The sequence below is a fragment of the Tachyglossus aculeatus genome, chromosome 1 (genome assembly GCF_015852505.1).
Source record: "Tachyglossus aculeatus isolate mTacAcu1 chromosome 1, mTacAcu1.pri, whole genome shotgun sequence".
Taxonomy (NCBI): Eukaryota; Metazoa; Chordata; class Mammalia; order Monotremata; family Tachyglossidae; genus Tachyglossus; species Tachyglossus aculeatus.
The window spans coordinates 20,896,086-20,920,177 of NC_052066.1; the positions used below are offsets into that span (position 1 = coordinate 20,896,086).

The 24,092-nt window shown below is 43.4% G+C and overlaps 1 protein-coding gene across 2 annotated transcripts in view; it reads left to right on the forward strand.

Moving 5' to 3' along the window:
* Positions 1–24,092, forward strand: part of GLI2 (GLI family zinc finger 2) — a 384,400-nt gene that overhangs the window by 152,372 nt on the left and 207,936 nt on the right. The window lies entirely within an intron of this gene.

Below are 24,092 nucleotides of genomic sequence, written 5' to 3' on the forward strand. Positions count from 1 at the left end.
CCTACTGAGAGCTCACCTCCTCCAGGAGGCCTTCCCAGACTGAGTCCCCTTTTTCTCTCCTCCCCCTCATCCTCCCCACCCTACCTCCTTCCCCTCCCCACCGCACTTGTATATATTTGTACAGATTTATTACTCTATTTATTTTACTTGTACATATTTACTGTTCTATTTATTTTGTTGTTGATGTGCATATAGCTGTAATTCTATTTATTCTGATGGTATTAACACCTGTCTACTTGTTTTGTTTTGTTGTCTGTCTCCCCCTTCTAGACTGTGAGCCAGTTGCTGGGCAGGGACCGTCTCTATATGTTGCCAACTTGTACTTCCCAAGAACTTAGTACAGTGCTCTGCACACAGTAAGCGCTCAATAAATATGATTGAATGAATGAATGAATGAATTTCCTTATCACCTCACGAGTTTGGTGTTCACCTCTCCTCTTCATTCAATCGTATTTATTAAACACTTACTGTGTACAGAGCATTTTACATCCCTGAAAAATCTGTCACTCCCCCAAATCTTGTAATTTAATTTAGTGTCTGCCTCCCCCACTAGATTGCAAACTCCTTGAGGGCAGTGATCATATCTACAAATTCTACTGACTCTCCTAAGCATTAGTGCAGTGCTCTGCATTCAGTGAGTGCTCAAAAAAGCAGTGGTGTAATAGAGCAGGGATCTGAGAATCAGAAGGTCATGGGTTCTAGTCCTGGCTCTGCCACTCCTCTGCTGTGTGACCTTGGGCAAGTTACTTTACTTCTGTGGGTCTCAGTTACTTCATCTGTAAAACGGGGATTGAGACTGCAAGCCCCACGTGGGACAGTGATTTTGTCCAACCGGATTTGCTTGTTTTACCCCAGTGCTTAGAACAGTGCCTGGCACATAGGAAGTACTTAACAAATACCATTATTATTATCAAATACTATTGATTGATTGATCAGACCTAAAACAGCAGTTTGCCTATGTGCTATATTAACATATCCCCAAAGTAGGAAGATGAGGAAGAGAGTGAAGAAACTGAAGAAGCAGAGGAAATGAAGGGTAGAGAGGAGTGGGAGCAGGAAGAGGAAATAGAACAAAAAAGATCTCTTACCAAGAAGCAGAGAAGCAGCTTGGCAGAGTCGGGTTTTGTTGTTGTCTGTCTGAAGCATTGTGGCTCAGTGGAAAGAGCACGGGCTTTGGAGTCAGAGGTCATGGGTTCAAATCCCGGCTCTTCCAATTGTCAGCTGTGTGACTTTGGGCAAATCACTTAACTTCTCTGTGCCTCAGTTACCTCATCTGTAAAGTGGGGACTAAGACTGTGAGCCCCCAGTGGGACAACCTTATCACCTTGTAATCTCCCCAGCACTTAGAACAGTGCTTTGCACATAGTAAGTGCTTAATAAATGCCATCATTATTATTATTATTATCAAATGACCCATTGTATTCATTGAACACTCACTTTGTTCAGAGCACCAAACTAACACTTGGGAGAGCACAATAGAGCAAATAGATGAGGTACCTCCTCTCTAGGAGTTGTAAACTCCCCTTTGCCTGGAGCTTAAGCAAACTGCAAAACAAAATGTTGAATTTCTTGAAAGTGGGGGGATGTTTCCTCGTGATAATATTACAAGGAAGAAATACTCACTGCAGATTCATTCATTCAATCGTATTTATTGAGTACTTACTGTGTGCAGAGCACTGTACTAAGCTCTCAGGAAGTACAAGTTGGCGACATATAGAGACGGTCCCTACCCAACAACGGGCTCACAGTCTAGAAGGGGGAGACAGACAACAAAACATGTGGACAGGTGTCAAGTGGACAGAACAAATAGAATTAAAGCTAGATGCAAATCATTAACAAAATAAATAGAATATTAAATATGTACAAGTAAAATAAATAGAGTAATAAATATGTACAAACATACAGGTGCTGTGGGGAAGGGAAGGAGGTAGGGCGGGCAGGATGGGGAGAAGGAGAGGAAAAATGGGGCTCAATCTGGGAAGGCCTCCTGGAGGAGGTGAGCTCTCAGTAGGGCTTTGAAGGGAGGAAGAGAGCTAGCTTGGCGTATGTGTGGAGGGAGGGCATTCCAGGCCAGGGGGAGGACGTGGGCCGGGGGTCGACGGCGGGACAGGCGAGAACAAGGTACAGTGAGGAGGTTAGCAGCAGAGGAGAGGAGGGTGCGGGCTGGGCTGCAGAAGGAGAGAAGGGAGGTGAGGTAGGAAGGAGAGAGATGATGGAAAGCCTTGAAGCCGAGAGTGAGGAATTTTTGCTTGATGCACATCATGTTTTTGCTGGATGTGCAGATGAGGACAGCAGTGTAGCCTAGTGGATCAAGCAGGAGCCTGGGAGTCAGAGGACCTGGGTTCAAATCCTGACTCCTTCACTTGTCTGCTGTGAGACTTTAGGCAAGTCACTTAAATTTTCTGTGCCTCAGTTACCTCATCTGTAAAATGAGGATTAAAACTGTGAGCCCTATGTGGGACTTAGACTGTGTCCAGCCCAATTTGCTTCTATCTACCCCAGCACTTGGTATAGTGCCTGGCAGGTAGTAAGTGCTTAGCAAACGCCACAATTATCATTATTGAGAAGCAGTGTGGCTCAGTGGAAAGAGCACAGGCTTTGGAGTAAGAGGCCATGGGTTCAAATCCCGGCTCTGCCAATTGTCAGCTGTGTGACTTTGGGCAAGTCACTTCACTTCTCTGGGCCTCAGTTACCTCATCTGTAAAATGGGGATTAAAGACTGAGCCTCCCCCTGTGGGAAAACCCGATCACCTTGTATCCTCCCCAGCACTTAAAACAGTGCTGTGCACATAGTAAGCACTTACTAAATGTCATTATTATTATTATTATCATCATTGTTAGGCTGATGTGGTGTTTTACTGAAGAGACAGCTATTAGTGCTGCTGTCAGCCGCCTACCTCACTGTGGAAGGGTTGGGCAGAGACCGGGGTCTGAGAGACTTGATAATAATGATAATAATAATGGTGGCATTTATTAAGCGCTTACTATGTGCAAAGGACTGTTTTAAGTGCTGGGGAGATTACAAGGAGATCAGGTTGTCCCATGGGGGGCTCACAGTCTTAATCCCCATTTTACAGATGAGGGAACTGAGGCACAGAGAAGTGAAGTGACTTGACCAAAGTCACACAGCTGACAATTGTCAGAGTAGGAATTTGAACCCATGACCCCTGACTCCAAAGCCCGTGTTTCCACCGAGCCACGCTGCGGTGATTGGTGCGTTAGCCACAGGAAGGCCCAGATGGCACGGGGCAGCTTGGCAGGAAGCTCTCTGCCTGAGCCATTAAATATTATCACTGCCAAAGACAGTGATTGAAAAAGGCTTTTTGCAAGCTTGAAAGGTGAGCAGTGAAACTTGCCTTGGGATCCAACCTCGGTGCACTTATCTAATAAAACTGTTCTTTGTGTCAAAAGGTTTGAGTAAAAGTGACTAGAAGTATTAGTAGGCATTTGTGTCACCCTTTATGCCCCCAGTGGGCCCTGAGTGATAGGGCCCATAAAAAGGGATTTTTAGCTCTGAGTGGGAAGGAGATAAAGGCCCGGGACATTTTAAACCCGAACAATCCTTACAGGATCTTCAAAGCCCAGTGTCCCAATTGTTTAATAGCTGCAATCTCTCTGTCTTTCTACATTCTTCCTCTCCCTTGAAGCCCCCCACCCCCTCCTCCACATGGGTCCAGTACATCAGGAGGGGTTCTGCCTATCGCCTTAAATTAGCATGATTCCTTGGAGAAGAATATGCACCTTACAGATCCTGATATTCCACTGAACCTGGGACAGCAGGCATTCAGGGAAGACACCCTGTGCCGTTTGGTCCTTCCCTTGGCTACCGTGGGCAAGGGAAAAAAACCGTGAGGACGGTTTGCCCTCTCTGATCACGGCCACTGACCGGCCCCTCCAAGGTGGTAGGCTGCTGAGAGCAGCATTGAGAGCAATCTTCTGAGAGCAGCACTGAGAGCAATCTCCTCTGCAAAACATCAAAATCTGCCTAATGTAAAATGAGGATTTCACCCTGGCCTGGAATGCCCTCCCTCCACACATCCGCCAAACTAGCTCTCTTCCTCCCTTCAAAACCCTACTGAGAGCTCACCTCCTCCAGGAGATGTTCCCAGACTGAGCCCCCTTTTTCCTCTCCTCCTCCCCATTACCCCCCCGCCCTACCTCCTTCCCCTCCCCACATCACTTGTATATATTTGTACAGATTTATTACTCTATCCATTTTACTTGTACATATTTACTATTCTGTTTATTTTGTTAATGATGGGCATATAGCTTTAATTCTATTTATTCTGATGATTTTGACATCTGTCTACATCTTTTGTTTTGTTGTCTGCCTCCCCCTCCTAGACTGTGAGCCCGTTGTTGGGTAAGGACCGTCTCCATATGTTGCCGACTTGTACTTCCCAAGTGCTTAGTACAGTGCTCTGCACACAGTAAGCACTAAATAAATACAAGTGAATGAATGAATTCTTGTAATAGTACCGGGAAGAAGCATACAACTACTCCCTCACTGTTGGCCCTTGGCCTATCTTGAACTGATTCCCAGATTCCCATGGATTTGACACTTGGGGTGATGCTCGCTGGATGTCCTGGGCATTGGGGTGTTGTTTAGTGGGGGTGTGGTTTGCTTAGATCCAGCAATCTGCCTCCACCCAAGCCCTTGGAGAAGTAGAATGTGCAGTGGGATGTAGGCTAGACTCATCCCCTTAAAAAAGAGGAATCCTTCTGTGTAACCTTTCTTTCTGAGAACCACGGCCCTGGGAGTCAGAAGGACCTGGGTTCTAATCCTGCCTATGCCATTTGTCTGCTGTGTGACCTTGGGGAAGTCACTTCACTTCCCTGTGCCTCAGTTACCTCCTTTGTAAAATGGGGTTGAAGAATATGACCCCCGTGTGGGACAGGGACTGTGTCAAAATTGATTAGTTTGTGTCTGCCCCAGTGCTTAGAATAGTGCCTGGCACATAGTAAGCACTAAATAAATACCATAAAAAGACAAACCATCATGAAGGACAGTGATAGAAGTTTGCTTTGAGTAGGAGCAACATGAGAGGCAGTTGGGAAGACAAATTTCTCTTGTGTACACCATGAGGCCCACTAGAGCCAGGCTTCCTTCTGAGCCTCCACTGTAAGAGTAACAGTAATAAAGTATTTATTAAATACTAATTATATGCAAAGCATTGTGTTAAGCCCTGGGAAATAAAATGCATGGATCAGATGCATCTAGACATGCCCCATTGGTAGCCATGTTGCTGGAAGTGTGCAAATTGCAATTGAGAAAATATGTATCAATACTTGATTAATATAAAAGTTAACATAAAAGTTTTCAATACTTTTCCAAAAATACTGTTCCAAAAATGTAACAGTGGTAGTCTGTGCCAAGCACTCTGCTAAATGCTGGGGGTAGAGACAAGATAGCCTGATTTAGATACAATCACTTTCTTGCATGGGACTCAAGGTGTAAAAAAAAGGAGATAAAGGTATTTTTCACCCCCATTTTATTGATCAGGCAACTGAGGCACAAAGAAGTTGTGACTTGCTAGAAGTCACATGGCAGGCTAGTGGTGGGGCCAGTATTAAAGCCCAGGTCTCCAGACTCCTACTCTTATGTTCTTTCCAGCTGGAGTTTACAGACCCTATTAGAAAATCTATCCCAAGTTGGAAATGATGTAGGTAGGATTGTTTTATTTGTTATTAGGGGACTATATCCACAATACCAGTCGATATAAATGCATATTAGTTGTTTGTACATTCCATTAAAAGCACTTGTACACCCATATGTATATGTTTGCAGGCTACCAAATAAAGTACTTGTGTTTATAGTGTGTACAAATATGCCCTCGCTCATTTGGATCAAAATATTACTTGTATACATTTGAATATGAATTTTAGATTTCTGAGGACCATATCTGCATTTGCATAAAATGTGGGTGTAGTTTACATATATTAATATTGATCAGATTCTCCATTCTCAATAAATTTACAGGTGAGTATTTTACCATCACTACCCTAAAATGACTTTCTAGATGTCTCTCACCCACCATTCATTCATTCATTCAATCGTATTTATTGAGTGCTTACTGTGTGCAGAGCACTGTACTAAGCGCTTGATCCACTAAACCCCAAAACTACCACAGAGAGAAGAAGTGTTGGTAAATGCTAGAACAAAGGAGTTGGCACAGATCAAAGTCCTGTGATGTGTGAGAGACCAAACAGAAGGAAGAAAAAACCTCAGTCCTATCAATCAGTTGTATTTATTCATTCAATTGTATTTATTCATTTGTATTTACTGAGCCTTTACTGTGTGCAGAGCATTCATTCATTCTTTCAATCATTCATGCAGTCATTCAATCGTACTTATTGAGCGCTTACTGTGTGCAGAGCACTGGACTAAGTGCTTGGGAATTACAAGTTGGCAACATATAGAGACGGTCCCTACCCAACAGTGGGATCATATTTAATAATAATAATTAAGGTACTTATTAAGCACTTACTATGTGCCAAGTGCCAAGCACTGTCCTAAGCTCTGGGGTAGACCAGGTTGGACACAGTCCCTATTCGCATTGGGGCCACACTGTTAATCCCCATTTTTCACTGATGAGGTAACTGAGGCACAGAGGTAACTGAGGCACAGGCACAGTGACAAGGTCACACAGCAGACAAACAGCGGAGCTGGGATTAGAACCCATGACCTTCTGGTTCCCAGGCCTGTGCTCTAACCACTACACCATCCTGCTTGAGCGCTTACTGTGTGCAAAGCAGTACTAAGCACTAAGTATCTCGGCTCCGCCACTTGTCTGCTGTGTGACCTTGGGCAAGTCACTTAACTTCTCTGTGCTCAGTTACCTCATCGGTGAAAAATGGGGATTAAGACCATGAGCCCCACGTGGGACTACCTGATCACCTTGTAACCTCCCCAGCGCTTAGAACAGTGCTTTGCACACAGTAAGTGCTTAATAAATGCCATTATTATTATTATTATCATTATTACTAAGCACTTGGGAGAGTACTGTATAAACAGTAAACAGACTCATTGCCTGCCCACAATGAGTTTACAGTCTAGAGGATGAGTTCATAGTCTGAGCACCCACTGTACGCAGAGCACTGTACTGAACATTTTAAATGGTGACCCTGCCCTCACAGAGCTTACAATCTTGGGTGGAGGAGGTGGGCCCTAAAATAAATTATAGATATGCTGAAGAAATGAGTCCAAAGATACGTATATTAAGTGTTTACAGGCTGTTGTGAGTCCTAAAAGTCTTAAGTGACATGAGAGGGTTGAAATGGCCTTTGGTACTTAGTCTGGTCATGGATTTGGGTACAAGAATCTGCTCCAAAAAACTCATGAGAGCACTCATGCTTTTCACAGTGAGTTGCACTTTTTCACCACGGCCAGTCATGTTCCCCACCAGGCATTCATGCATTCATTCGATTGCATTTGTTGAGCGCTTACTATGTGCAAAGCACTGTACTAAGCACTTGGGAGAGTACAATGCAACAACAAACACATTCCCTGCCCACAGTAAATTCATAATCTAGAGGGGGACAGTAAGGCTGTAATCTGTAAACTTGCTGTGGGGGGGATGAGGTCTTTCAACTCTTTTATATTGTTATAGTGTACTCTTCCAAGCTCTTTGTACAATGCTCTGTAACCAGTAAGCACTCAATAAATATGATGGATTGGTTGATTGAAGGGAGTGTTAATCATAGCAATGGTACTTTTTAAGAGCTTACTATGTGTCATACACTGTACTAAACACTGGGGTAGATATGAGATAATCAGATTGGATATAGTTCCTGTCCCGTATGAGGCTCACGATCCAAGTGGAGTTGCCACAAACAAGTAGGCAGGCAGGGGTGTGGCCCAGTGTAATCCACATTAACCAAAGTGACTGCGGTAAAATGCCAGTGCACTGAGAAGCAGCTGGGCCTAGTGGATAGAGCTCGGCCCTGGGAGTCAAAAGGACCTGGGTTCTAATCCTGGCTCCACCACTTGTCTGCTGCCTGACCTTAAGCAAGTCACTTCACTTCTTTGTGCCTCAGTTACTTCATTTGTAAAACGGGGATTGAAACTGTGAGCCCTACGTGGGACAGGGACTGTGCCCAACTTGATTTGCTTGGATCCACCCCAGCGCTTCGTACAGTGCTCGGCACCTAGTAAGCACTTAACAAATACCATAATATACTAATAATTCTAATCCTAGCTGTGCCACTTGTCTGCTGGCTGACCTTGGACAAGTCCCTTCACTTCTTTGCACCTCTGATCCCTCATCTGTAAATTTGGAATTAAGACTGTGAGCCTCATGTGGGACATGGACTGTGTCCATCCTGGTGAGCTTGTATCAACCCCAGTGCTTAGTACAGTGCCTGGTACACTGGATGCTTAACAAATACAATAAAAAAGGGCTGTACCGTAGTCCTACTGACCAGTGGGCAGTGGTCAGGGTAGCTGCCTTGGTAACAGGGCAACAGTGATGAATTCTATAAAGCAACATCTACTGCCAACACTGTTCTTCCCATACCCATCACATTCAAACGCCAAAGTCAAGCCTAGCATGAGAGGCCTTGAACTCCTCCAAAGAGGCACTGGCACCATTAGAAATAGAAACCAGGGTTCTCACTACTACCTCCATCACTCTGCTCTTCCCCTCTTTGCTCCATTACACACCACCACCCTGTCAAATAGTAAATACAGCTGATCCCATCTGTGTTGTTTGCAGTAGAGGCAAAACTCCCTTGGGTTGGCCTAATTCAAACCATTTAGCAAACTGCAAAATCTCAGGTGAGATGCTGTTACAGCTTTGAAGATGACAGGTTTTCTATCTGACAGTAAGATGGCACAATATGTTGATTTGGTAGAAAGCTGTTCAAATCAAACTCCTCACTGAAGCACCAGCAAATCCAACCCGTGGAATGTCAGTCATCACAACCAGCTATGCTACAAGGTCTTTATTTTGCCTTCCACAATATGGGAGCAAGTGGATTATTTCTGGTTTCTTCATAAATTTCTATTCTAAATTAAAGTCTGGGTTGAGGGCAGGCTGCCTATCAATCGATCAGTGGTATTTACTGAGCATTACTGTTTGCAGAGAACACTGTAAAATGTAATACAGTAGACAGACAGACAAGAGCCCTGCTCTCAAAGAGCTTACAGTCTAGTTCAGCCTAGCTCAGGGGCTTTCATGTTATGATAGACAGTGGCACCCCGGGCCATTTCTGCTGGCATTCTAATCTCTATTGCCCATTTCTGGGGTGGCTGTAGCTTTTTTGTTACTTTTTTTTATGGTATTTGTTAAGCACTTACTATGTGCCAGGCAGTGTTCTAAGAGCTAGAGTAGATACAAGGTAACCAGTCGTAACGGGGCTCACAGTCTTAATACCCATTTTACTGATGAGGTAACTGAGTCACAAAGAATTGAAGGGGCTTCCCCAAGGTCCCACAGCAGATAAGCGGCAGAGTCGGACTAGAACTCAGGTCCTTCTGACTCCCGAGCCCATGCTGTATCCACTATGCCCATGCTGTATCCACTATGCCACCGGACTGCCCTTGTTCCAGCCTAAAGTGTTCTTTTTGTATAATTCCCATATAAAATATGTACTGAATAACTGTTGTTCAATCAGTCAGTCATATTTATTCAGCACTTACTGTGTGGAGAACACTGTATTAAGTACTTGGGAGAGTACGGTATAACAGAGTTAATAATAATAATAATAATAATATTAATGGCATATATTAAGTGCTTACTATGTGCAAAACACTGTTCTAAGTGCTGGGGTGGTTACAAGGTGATCAGGTTGTCCCACGGGGGGCTCACAGTCTTAATCCCCATTTTACAGATGAGGTAACTGAGGCACAGAGAAGTGAAGTGACTTGCCCAAAGTCAACAGCTGACAATTGGCGGAGCCAGGGTTTGAACCCATGACCTCTGTCTGACTCCAAAGCCCGTGCTTTTTCCACTGAGCCATGCTGCTTCTCTGGTAGATACGTTCTAGTAGATTCATTCGTTTATTCATTTCATTCAATCGTATTTATTGAGTGCTTACTGTGTACAGAGCACTGTACTAAGCGCTTGGGAAGTACAAGTTGGGAATTTATAGAGATGGTCCCTACCCAACAATGGGCTCACAGTCTAGAAGGGGGTAGATGGTAGATATGTTCCCTGCCCACAACAAGCTTACACTCTAGAGGGGAAGACAGACATTAATATGAATAAGTGAATTCCAGATATGTATGTAAGTGCTGGGGGCTGAGGGAAGGGGTGAACAAAGGGGGCAAATTCAAGTGTTGTTACTTCTGATTGATACCTATACTTTTTACTAAAGTATAAACCCCTCTGACTGATTTTAAAATTCCTTTTTAAGAATGTAAGATCCTCAAGGACAGGAATTATGTCTACTATCTTGTGGTCCTGCAAGCTTATGCTGGACAGGAACTGTGTTCCACTTGGTTATCCTGTTCCTTACCCTGGCACTTGAAACATAGAAGGCACTTATCATTATTATTCATTCATTCATTCATTCAGTAGTATTTATTGACCGCTTACTGTGTGCAGAGCACTGTACTAAGCGCTTGGGAAGTACAAGTTGGCAACACATAGAGATGGTCCCTACCCAACAACGGGCTTATTGTCACTCATCCAGCTGATTGTTCTGAATTGAAAAGTTCTGGAATTCTGCAGGGAAGAAAGGGCATCATCTTCAAGACTATTTAACTAAACAGTCACTGGTGAGACTCAAAAGTTTCCAAACACCAGAACAAACATGAAACCTTTCAGTTACATTAGAAGGATTTTTCTTTTTGCTAATTCCACAGGAGTTAACCCTGAAACTGCATATTCCCTTGAACAGGTACTGTTGATTCCTGTGAATGAGACTGTTTATTGCTGTATTGTACTCTCCAATGTGCTTAGTACACTACATACAGTAAGTGCTAATTAAGTACGACTGAATGAATCAATGAAAGAATGATTGTGTGTATCAACGCACCCAGTTGATTTTTTCATCATAATTACTTGTTAAAAAGGGCAGCTTGCCTTCTGAAACCTTTTAGGATTTAACTTATACTAAGCCCAGAAAAGGCAAAAATTTGAGTTTGTATTCACTTCCCCAAGTCTCAGAGCAAATATGTATGTATGGAACTTTACGTAGCTGGCACCTCTTGTTCTTGAAATAATAATAATGATGATGGTATTTGTTAAGTGCTTACTATATTGTACATATTTACTATTCTATTTATTTTATTTTGTTAATATGTTTTGTTTTGTTGTCTGTCTCCCCCTTCTAGACTGTGAGCCCTCTGTTGGGTAGGGACCATCTCTATATGTTGCCAACTTGTACTTCCCAAGTGCTTAGTACAGTGCTCTGTACACAGTAAGTGCTCAATAAATACGATTGAATGAATGAATGAATATGCCGAGCACTGTTCTGAGCATTGGGATACATGCAAGGTTATCAGGTTGTCCCACGTGGGCTCACAGTCTTAATCCCCATTTTACAGATGAGGTAACTGAGGCATAGAGAAGTTAAGTGACTTGCCCAAAGTCACACACCTGACAAGTGGTGGAGCCAGGATTAGAACCCACGACCTCCGACTCCCAAACTTGTTCTCTTTTCCACTAAGCCACACTGCTTCTCTAATCACTGGAAAAATAACTAATTATATGGGGGGAAAGCTCTTCTTAAATGAAAAACTCAGAAGTGGCATGGTCTAGTGGAAATAGCGCCTGCCTGGAGTCAGAGGACCTGGGTTCTAATCCCAGCTCCATCACATACTGCTGTGTGACCTTGGGTAAGTCACTTCTGGGCCTCAGTTCCCTCATCTGCAAAATGTTAATTTATTACCTGTTCTCCCTCGTATTTAGACCATGAGTCCCATGTGGGACCTGATTATCATGTATCTACCCCAGAATTTAGTACAGTGCTTCATGCTTAGTGAATGCTTAACAAATGCCACAATTGTTAATGCCACAGATCGGTGAGGAACATCAGTATTCTTCACTCTATTTCATATTTTATTTCTGCCAACAGAAAGTGGTTCCAGCCTTGATTCAAGCAACCAATCATTCGTATTTATTGAGCACTTATTGTGTGTAGAGCACTGTACTAAGGTCTTGGGAGAATACAGCGTAGCACTGGTTGGTAGACACTTTCCCTGCCCACAATGAGCTTACAGTCTAGAGATTATCTAGCATCTAAAATAATTCTTGGCACAGTGCTTGGCACCTAGTAAGTGCTCAGCAAACACCATTGTCATTGTTGTTACTTCAGTGCTTGGCATTTCACTGGCCTTAGGTTTTACTCTTTTTGAAAAATTAAAAACCCAACTCCTCCCCTCACCCAACCCAGGAACCCACCTTCATGAGGCAGTTCCATAATACTATAGCTATGTGAGCGACAAACACTAATGATAATTGGATTTTCGTTCATTCATTCAATCATTCCATTGTATTTATTGAGTGCTTACTGTGTACAGAGCACTGCACTAAGCCCTTGGAAAGTACGATTTGGCAACATGTTTCCGTAATCAATCAATCAATCAATCAATCAATCAATTGTATTTATTGAGCACTTACTGTGTGCAGAGCACTGTACTAAGCACTTGGGAAGTACAAGTTGGCAACATATAGAGACGGTCCCTACCAACAGTGGGCTCACAGTCTAGAAAGGGGAGACAGAGAACAAAACAAAACATATTAACAAAATAAAATAAATAAAATAGGTATGTACAAGTAAAACAAATAAATAAACAGAGTAATAAATACGTACAAACATATATACATATATACAGGTGCTGTGGGGAAGGGAAGGAGGTAAGGGGGGGGGTGGAGAGGGGGAGGAGGGGGAGGGGAAGGAGGGGGCTCTGTTTGGGAAGGCCTCCTGGAGGAGGTGAGCTCTCAGTAGGGCCTTGAAGGGAGGAAGAGAGCTAGCTTGGCAGATGGGCAGAGGGAGGGCATTCCAGGCCAGGGGGATGACGTGGGCCCGGGGTTGACGGCGGGACAGGCAAGAATGAGGCACGGTGAGGAGATTAGCGGCAGAGGAGTGGAGAGTAGGGTGGTGAGGTAGGAGGGGGCGAGGGGATGGACAGCCTTGAAGCCGAGGGTGAGGAGTTTCTGCCTGATGCGCAGGTTGATTGGTAGCCACTGGAGATTTTTGAGGAGGGGAGTAACATGCCCAGAGCATTTCTGGACAAAGACAATCCGGGCAGCGGCGTGAAGTATGGATTCAAGTGGGGAGAGACAGGAGGATGGGAGATCGGAGAGGAGGCTGATAAAGTGGTCCAGATGGGATAGCATGAGAGCTTGAATGAGCAGGGTAGTGGTTTGGATGGAGAGGAAAGGGCAGATCTTGGCAATGTTGCAGAGCTGAGACCGGCAGGTTTTGGTGAGGGCTTGGATGTGACATTTGTTAAGCTCTTACTAGGTGTCAAATACTGTATTAAGCCCTGGGATAGATACAAGATCATCAGATCCCACAGGGGGCTCACACTCTAAATAGGAGAGGGAACAGGTAGTGAATCCCCATTTTATAGAGAAAGCAGCATGGCTCAGTGGAAAGAGCCCGGGCTTTGGAGTCAGAGATCATGGGTTCAAATCCCGGCTCTGCCAATTGTCAGCTGTGTGACTTTGGGCAAGTCACTTAACTTCTCTGTATCTCAGTTACCTCTTCTGTAAAATGGAGATGAAGACCGTGAGCCCCATGTGGGACAACCTGATCACCTTGTACCCTCCCGAGCACTTAGAAAAGTGCTTTGCACATAGTAACCGCTTAACAAATGCCATCATCATCATTATTATTATAGGTGAGGGAACTGAGGCACAGAGAATTTGAGTGACTTGATCAAGGTCACACAGCAGATGAGTGGTAGAGCCTGGATTAGAACCCAGGTCCACTGGGCCCTGGCCATTTCCACTAGCTGTGACTTTAAATCGCAACTCCAGAACTTGAAAATGGACAGGGGCACTGTTGCCAACCCCATCTCCTTCAGATCCTACTCCAAAGGGAAAAGTAAACAGGAACATCACTGAGGCGGCAGAAGGAAACCCCGGTGACGAACGTCTTGGACAGCAAAGAACAGAGACCAAAGCCTGCATCCTTAGCCTGAGATTCCAGGAGCAGGATGAGGAAATACGACCCCTATGTAATCAAGGTCTCTTTGTATTGGGTCCTTTGTGAGAAAAGCAGGGTAGCTGTGAACCTCTTAATCCACCATCCTCCCTTAATCACTTCTATAGCACCCATGCACTCAAAAACTTCTAATGGCCACCCATTTTTCCTCACATAAAAGAAGAACTACCAGCCCAACAGCGCTTATGTGCCTAGCCAGGAAATGTGTCTGTTTATTGTTATATTGTACTCTCCTAAGCGCTTAGTACAGGGATCTGCACACAGTAAGTGCTCAATAAGTCTGAACAATAATAATAATAATAATAATGATGGCATTTGTTAAACACTTACTATGTGCAAAGCACTGTTCTAAGCGCTGGTGGGGATACAATGTGATCAAATTGTCCCACGTGGGGCTCACAGTCTAAATCCCCATTTTTACAGATGTGGTAACTGAGGCTCGGAGAAGTTAAGTGGCTTGCCCAAGGTCACACAGCAGACTTGTGGTGGAGCCGGGATTCGAACCCATGACCTCTGACTCCAAAGCCCGTGCTGTTTCCACTGAGCCACGCTGAATGAATGAATGAATGAATAACCATAATGCATTCATTCATATTAATGCCTGTCTCTCATTCTGGCCTCCAAGGTCCTGTTTGGCAGGGAATGTGTCTACCAACTCTGTTATATAGTACTTTCCCAAGCACCTATTAAAATGCTCTCCTCAGAGTAAGAGTAATAACAATAATAACGATTGTGGTATCCAGTAAGTGCTTACTATGTGCCAGGAACTGTACTAAGTGCTGGGGTGGTTACAAGCAAATTGGGTTGGACACAGTCCCTGTACCACATGGAGCAACCATTCTTAATGCCCATTTTACAGATGAGGTAAATGAGGCCAAGAGAAGTGAAGTGACTTGCCCAAGGCCATACAGCCGACAAGTGGCAGAGCCGGGATTAGAATCCCTGTCCTTCTGACTCCTAGGCTTATGCTCTATCCACTATGTCATTCTGCTTCCCCTAAGTACTCAATAAATACCAATAATTGATTGATTGATTGATTCAATGCTCTCCACCCACATCCTTCTTCATCATCAATCGTATTTATTGAGCGCTTACTGTGTGCAGAGCACTGTACTAAGCGCTTGGGAAGTACAAATTGGCAACATATAGAGAGACAGTCCCTACCCAACCGTGGGCTCACAGTCTAAAAGGGGGAGACAGAGAACAAAACCAAATATACTAACAAAATAAAATAAATCTTCTTCTTACCCATCTGTCCCTCTCCCTCTCCAGCTTTCTCTCTTCACCCCTCCCATTCAATCTTTCTAATTAGACCACGCTTGAAGCTCTTCTGTCTCTGGCTCATTGCTCCCAACTTCTCCCTTGCTTGGAACTCCCTCATCCCTTCAATCTGCCTCACCCTAACCCTCCCCACCTTCTATCCACCCCGGTTGGACTGTCAGCTCCTCGAGAGTGGAGATCGCATTTACCAACTCCATTGTACTCTCTGAAAGCTTAGTTGGCTGCTCTGCAATCAATCAATCAATCGTATTTATTGAGTGCTTACTGTGTGCAGAGCACTGTACTAAGTGCTTGGGAAGTCCAAGTTGGCAACATATAGAGACAGTCCCTGCCCAACAGTGGGCTCACAGTCTAAAAGGGGGAGACAGAGAACAAAACCAAACATACTAACAAAATAAAATAAATAGAATAGATATGTACAAGTAAAATAAATAAATAAATAAATAGAGTAATAGATATGTACAAACATATATACATATATACAGGTGCTGTGGGGAAGGGAAGGAGGTAAGATGGGGGGATGGAGAGGGGGACGAGGGGGAGATGAAGGAAGGGGCTCAGTCTGGGAAGGCCTCCTGGAGGAGGTGAGCTCTCAGTAGGGCCTTGAAGGGAGGAAGAGAGCTAGCTTGGCAGATGGAAAGAGGGAGGGCATTCCAGGCACACACCAAGTGCTCAGTGAATGCCATGGATTGAGTGATCAAATGATTGATTCTTCTAGAATCTAGACTGTTCTTCCAGACTGTGAGATTCTTCTAGAATCTAGACTTCTAGACTCTGAGCCCACTGTTGGGTAGGGACCGTCTCTATATGTTGCCAACTTGTACTTCCCAAGCGCTTAGTATAGTGCTCTGCACACAGTAAGCGCTCAATAAATACGATTGATTGATTGATTGATTCCTACTCAAAAACCACTGCATCCAAGAGATATTCCCTGACTAATCCCTACAATGTCAGGCCATCACAACTGTCAGCCAGGAATTCATGGGGAAACAGAATGGTTTAGCAGATAGAACACATAGAGCTTATTATGGGCAGGGACAGTGTCTGCTAACTCTGTTGTACTGTACCCTCCTAAGTGCTTAATACAGTGCTCTGCACATAGTAAGTGCTCAATAGATAACATTGATTGATTGATTGATTTGCACTTGGTCTGTTTGGTCTATTCCTCTTGCCCCTCGCTTCTAGCTTCAAAAACCTTAAGGTCCCCTCCAACTTTTCTGGACACTTTTATTTCAACACACTGGTTAAAGGTTATCTTTGGGGAAAGATTATACCTGGCTCTTTTCCGGCTTCTAAGGATTCATTTAGCTAAAATATTTTGAGTGTGTTGAGCTTCACAAGGAGAAAACTTGAACTGTATAGTAGTTTTACAGTTGTGTCTCACCTGGGGTTGTTCCAGAGACAAAATTGTCGAAATGCTGAGAAATTGGTGCATGGAACCAGATAATAGCCTTGTTCACTCATAGTTCCTTAACTTTTTAAAATATCATCCCCTCCTTTAACTTGGGCTGCCATCACTCATCTTAGTCAACCATGCTAGGAGTAAAGATGTCTTTTTTTCCCCAAATTTTCCTATCACCCCAAGGTCTGTGGTGACCTAAAGAGAGATATGTGATCTCTCTCACAAACGAATGAAACTCTCTTCCCTGTGCCTCTCACAGACAAAACCTAAACATAGGTAGCAAGATTGGAGACTTCAATAATGAGATAACAATAATAATTGTGGTATTTTTTTAGCACTTACTACGTGTCAGGCACAAAGCACTGGGGTAGATATGAGCAAATGAGGTTGGATACAATCCCTATCCCACATCAGACACACAGTCTTAATCCCTATTTTACAGATGAGGGAAGGAGGGTCAGAGAAGTGAAGTGACTTGCCCAAGGTCACACAGCAGATAAGTTGTGGAGCTGGGATTAGAACCCAGATCCTTCTGATTCCCAGGCCTGTGCTCTATCCACTAGGCCATGCTGCTTCTCTAAGGTTGGACAAAGTAGGATCATCCAGAGAAAGTAAGATCCATAGATGTTGTGATGCTGTTTATTGAGAGCCCACTCTGCTAGGCACTTGGGAAGTGACCCAGGTATCCTAGACATATTCCCTGCCCACAAAGAGAATTTAGGATGAGAAGAATATTTATTCATGTAGATGCTATTGATCCCTGTCTACTTGTTTTGTTCTGTTATCTGTCTCCCCACTTCTAGACTGTGAGGCTGTTGTTGGGTAGGGATTGTCTTTATCTGTTGCTGAATTGTACTTTCCAAGTGCTTAGTACAATGCTCTGCACACAGTAAGCACTCTGTAAATATAAATGAATGAATGAATAAGAGTAGTCCTCTTAACTCTTTCTTCTACCATAAAGTGATTTAGCCCTTCTCCTTGGAGGTTGTAGGAGGATCACCCTTTCCACTCTCAACTGTGTTTTAAGATGTCATATGGGACCTTTTGCATTTCATCCCCACCACTTTGACTTAAAAAGGGGTATATTTTAATTTATTTTAATGGGGATGGGAGGGAGCATCCCAGACTATCTATCACAGGGGTTCTCCAACACCCAGTCATTCATCAGCAGAGCCTTAAAGATAATAAACTTTTTGTTTCAGGCAATTACTTAATCTCGACAAACTCCTGTGTTAAGCAGGGCTATTAACTGAACAGGCCATAAATCAGTGCAAAGCCAGGTGGGTGATTATTCTGAACTGCAATCACTCTTCGGGACCTGCGGAAGACCCCTTCCAATCTTAAACACCCTAATTACACAAACAGCATGCTAACAACGAGCACTTTGCATGCGCTACAGAGGGAATGGGCCGAAAGCAGCGCTGGGCCCATTTTTAACGCCAGTCAGAACATTTTCCTATGCGGGCAGGATGATACATGGAGGTTATTAGCAGCCACCAAAAACACAGCTGGGGAAAATAGATAACCTCCCCTTTTCCACAGACTGCGCTGACTGACTTCGATGGATTTGAAAGCTACCGCTGTCTAGGCCCCTCTAAATCCCTTAACTACCACCACTTTTTGAAACATCAGGGAAAAAGAACCAAAAAGGAAAAATAAATTCTGAACTCAAGTTCCGCAGTACAATAACAATCATAATAATAATTGTGGTGTTTGTTAAGCACTTACTATGTTTCAGGCAATGTACTAAGCTCTGGACGGATACAAGCAAATCAGGTTGGACACATTCCCGGTCCCACATGGGGTTCACAATCTTAATACTCATTTTACAGATGGGGGAACTGAGTCACAGAGAAGTTAAGTGACTTGCCCAAGGACACACAGTGGACAGGTGGAGGAGCTGGGATTAGAACCCAGGTCGTTCTGACTCCCAGATTCATGCTGTATATATTAGGTCATGCTGCATTATCCACGTTGTATCAGGAGCTGGGTTCACGTAAGGATGCAACTGAATCAATAATGATAATAATCAAAATTATCATGGTAATCATAGATATTGATAAGTGGTGACTAAGCATTGGAGAAGGTGAAAGGTAATCAGGACCAAAACAGTCCCTGTTCCACATGGGGCTCAAAGACTAAGGGAGAGGGAGAAGAGGTATTGAATCACCTCCCTTCCTCATATCTGACAATTACTCTCCCCCCTTCAAAGCAGCGTGAGAAGCAGCAGAAGCAGTGTGGCTCAGTGGAAAGAGCATGGGCTTTGGAATCAGAGGCATGGGTTCAAATCCTGGCTCCGCCACTTGTCAGCTGGGTGACTTTGGGCAAGTCACTTCACTTCTCTGGGCCTCAGTTACCTCATCTGTAAAATGGGGATGAAGATTGTGAGCCCCCCATGGGACAACCTGATCACCTTGTAACCTCCCCAGCGCTTAGAATAGAGCTTTGCACATGGCAAGCACTTAACAAATACCATTATTATTATTATTATTCAAAGCCTTATTGAAGGCACATCTCCTCCGAGAGGCCTTCCCTGACTAAGCCCTCCTTTCATCTTCTCACACTCCCTTCAGCGTCACCCTGACTTGCTCCATTTATTCATCCCCCCTCCCAGCCCCACAGCACTTATGTCAATATTTGTCATTTACTTATATTAATGTCTGCCCCCCTTTCTAGACTTTAAGCTCACTGTGGGCAGAGAATGTGTTATTTTATTGTTTTATTATACTCTCCCAAGTGCTTAGTACATTGCTCTGCACACAGTAAGCACTCAATAAGTATGATTGAATGAATGAATGAAGGTACAGAGAAATGAAATGTCTCATCCAAGGTCACACATCAGGCAAGTTCATTCAAGTGTCAGATCTGAGATTAGAACCCAGGTCTCTTGACTCACATGGCTGGGCTCTTCCACTAGGCTATGAGAAGCTGTCAAATGGATTCGGAATTTGTCAACTGTTTAGCACTTTCGTTTTGAAAGGCCTTTTTTTAAAATCAGGTGACAGTGAGATGGAGAAGTCCCAGCAACTTGAGTAATTTGTCTCTACAGGTCGGACTTCAGTTCGCGTATGCTTATAATAATAATAATAATGATGATGATGATGATGATGGTATTTGTTAAGCGCTTACTATGTGCAAAGCACTGTTCTAAGTGCTTGGGGGATACAAGATGATCAGGTTGTCCCACGTAGGGATCACGGTCTTAATCCCCATTTGACAGATGAGGTCACTGAGACACAGAGAAGTAAAGTGGCTTGCCCAGGGTCACACAACTGACAAGTGGTGGAGTTGGGATTTGAACCCATGACCTCTGACTCCCAAGACTGGCCTCTTTCCACTGAGCCATGCAGCTTATAGGGCATCATGACTTTGTGAAAACAGGGTAGAATTGGGACTCAGAAAGCCTGGGTTCAGGTCCCAGCTCTGACACAGGTCTGCTGTGTGACCTTGGGCAAGTCATTTCTCAAGCCTCAGTTCCCTCCTCTTGGAAATGGGGATAAAGTAAGCTCCATATGGGACACAGACTTTATCCAGTCTCATATCCTTGGATTTATCCCCGTGCTTAGTGCATGATAAGGTCTTAATAAATGCCATCATTTAAGAACTACTTATGATTATAGAAAATTCAGAGACTGGAAAACACTGTAATAATGCTGCCCACATGCCCTTTGGAAAGGAACATTGTAAGTAAGCAGCTAAATAATGGGAAGGCAGGGCACAATTATTCTATCCAAATAATAATAATAAATAATGATGGCATTTATTAAGCGCTTACCATGTGCAAAGCACTGTTCTAAGCGCTGGGGTAGATAGAAGGTAATCAAGTTGTCCCACATGGGGCTCACAGACTTAATCTCCATTTTCCAGATGAGGGAACTGAGGCCCAGAGAAGTGAAGTGACTTGCCCAAAGTCACATAGCTGATAAGTGTTGGAGCCGGGATTCAAACCCATGACCTATGACTCCAAAGCCCGGGCTCTTTCCACTGAGCCACGCTGCTTCTCAGTCTCTGCCTTCCAGGAGAACCCAATCTCCTTTATAATCTCAATGTAGAGATAAATGGATTAATCAGTGGTTTATGGTGTCCAGGGCATTCATTTATTCAATCATATTTATTGAGCGTTTACTTGTGCAGAGCACTGTACTAAGCACTTGGAAAGTACAATTCAGTAACAAATAGTGACAATTCCTATCCAAAAACGGGCTCACAGTCTAGAAGGGGGGAGACAGAGAACCAAGCAAAACAAGTAGACAGGCATCAATAGCATCAATACAAATCAATAGAATTGTAGATATATACACATCATTAATAAAAGTAATAGAATAATAAATATGTACATATATACACAAGTGCTGTGGAGCTGAGAGGGGGATAGAGCAGAGGGAGGGAGTCAGGGTAATGGGGAGGGGAGGAGGAGCAGAGGAAAAGAGGGGCTCAGTCTGGGATTCAAAACCTGTTCTCCCTCCTCCTTAGATTGTGAGCCCCATGTGGGACCTTCTACTAAGCACTTGGGGGAGTTTGTCAGCTGTGTGACCTTGGGCAAGTTACTTAACTTCTCTGGGCCTCAGTTCCCTCATCTGGAAAATGGGGATGAAGATTGTGAGGCCCCCGTGGGACAACCTGATCACCTTGTAACCTCCCCAGCGCTTAGAACAGTGCTTTGCACATAGTAAGCGCTTAATAAATGCTATCATTATTATTATTATAAAATACAATAGAGCTGGGAGACACGTTCTGTGCCCTCAAGAAGCTTGCAGCCTCCATGGGGAGACAGATATTAAAATAAATCACAGATAAGGCAAATGACAGAGTATGAGACTATATATAAAAAGACATATACACACACATTCATTTAATTGTATTTATTGAGCACTTACTGTGTGCAGAGTACTGTACTAAGTGCTTGGGTGAGTACAATATAACAATAAACAGACACATTCTCTGCCCACAATCAACTTGATGTATATCTAGATGTATATCTATATCAATCTCTCTCTCTCTCTATATGCATATATATAGCTATATATGTGTGTTTGAGTGTGTGTTTGAGTGTGTGTTTTTGTGTGTATGTGTGTTTGTGTTCTGTGGCTGAGAACGGGGTGAGTATCAAAGTAGATAAAGAAAACAAAGTGCATAGGTGCTGTGGAAGAAAAGACATATAGGGTGGGGAAAAGGGAGATATCTATTCTATTTATTTTATTTTGTTAGTATGTTTGGTTTTGTTCTCTGTCTCCCCCTTTTAGACTGTGAGCCCACTGTTGGGTAGGGACTGTCTCTATATGTTGCAAACTTGTACTTCCCAAGCACTTAGTACAGTGCTCTGCACACAGTAAGCGCTCAATAAATACGATTGATGATGATGATGAGATTTGTCAGGGATGGCTTCTTGGAGAAGGTACTATTTTGAAGAGGAGAAAAGTAGTGGAATCTGGAATCAATCAATCACTGGTATTTATTGAGCACTAAGTATATGCAGAGCAGTATATTAGGCCTTTGAGAGTACCATGAAATGGAATCAACAGATATGTTCCCTGCCCATAATGAGTTTACAGTATAGGGGTAAGAAATAGGTGAACAGGCCACTCTTCTCCTCCAGTTAGTTTTATTTTCTCAGAAAATGCTGATGAACTGAAGGTCTTCATGTGCCTCTGCAGCGGGGTTTGCAATACACAGTGTATTCTGCAGCTCCCTCTCCCTCCTGCATCATCTATGCACTTGGATTTGAGCCCTTTGGGTATTTGGTATTTGCCCCACAGAACCACTGTAAGCTCACCCTGTTGTACTGTACTCTCCCAAGCACTTAGTACAGTGGTCCGCACACAGTAAGTACTCAATAAATACCATTGATTGATTGATTGGTTGATTTGCAGATAGAATATTTGAAATGAATCCAGTGACCTAAGCACGCTGTTTCCTGTCACTGCCATTTCTTAGTTTTTGTACGAGTATGTACAAGACAGGAAGACAAGGACTTCCACAGGATGATTCTTTCCATTTCATGCCATCATCATCATTATTATTATTATTATTATCATTTATTTTGTCATCTGTATTCATCATTTTTGTTATTATTGTATCCCCCCAGTGCTTAGAACAATGCTTGGCACATAGTAAGCTCTTAACAAAATGCCATTATTATTATTATTATTATTACTTATTTTGTCATCTGTATCCATCATTTTTGTTATTATTGTAACCCCCCAGTGCTTAGAACAGTGCTTGGCACATAGTAAGCGCTTAACAAAATGCAATTATTATTATTATTATTATTATTATTACTTATTTTGTCATCTGTCTCCATCATTTTTATTATTATTGTATCCCCCTAGCGCTTAGAACAGTGCTTGGCACATAGTAAGCGCTTAACAAAATGCCATCATTATTATTATTATTATCGGGATGAATTTCGGTTCCCTCAAGCAGCCAAAACTGTCTTCGAGTATTTCATTTTTCACAGAAACCCCAAACATATTTTGTGTGGGAGTTTTCCCCTTTATTTTAAACTCCCTGTTTATTTTAAAGGAAATGAGACCCATCTGCTTTGGATTTGCACATTTAACTCATCAAAATATTATTTTGCAAGAGTGTTTTTGATGTCTAGGAAGCCTTTGGAGGGTTTTTTTTTTTTGTCTTTTGTTTTTGTCCCATATTTTAAGAAATATGGGCAAATGAATTGGTGCTTCTAATCTGGAGTTGCCTCAGAGGTTCTCTGAGTCTCATTTTTCCTTAGTTAAAATATGAGGTGGTAATATGAGGAGGTCCTCTTGCCTCTCAGGACCGTTGCATTCTTGGGAATAGCTCTGGCTGAGCCCAAAACGTCACTGCTGGGCATCTCTTGGAATAATAATAAAAATAATAATAATGGTACTTGTTAGGCACTTACTATGTGCCAAGCACTAGTCTAAGCACTGGGGTAGATAGAGTTTAATCAGGTTTTACACAATCCCTGTCCCACACTGGGCTCACACTCTTAATCCCCATTTTTTACAGGTGAGGTAATGAGGCACAGAGAAGTTAAGTGACTTGCCCAACGTCTCCCAGCAGACAAGTAGTGGTGCCAGGTTTAGAACCCATGACCTTCCGACTCTCAGGCCTGCACTCTCTCCTCTAGGCCACACGTTCAGTACAGTGCTCTGCTCACAGCAAGTGCTTAATAAATACCATTGATTGATTGATTGACCAGATGCATTTGTTCAATCCTATTTATTGAGCGCTTACTGTGTGTGGAGCACTGAACTAAGCACTCACTGACTCACTTCCCGGCCCCTGCCACATCCTCCAGTGTGACACT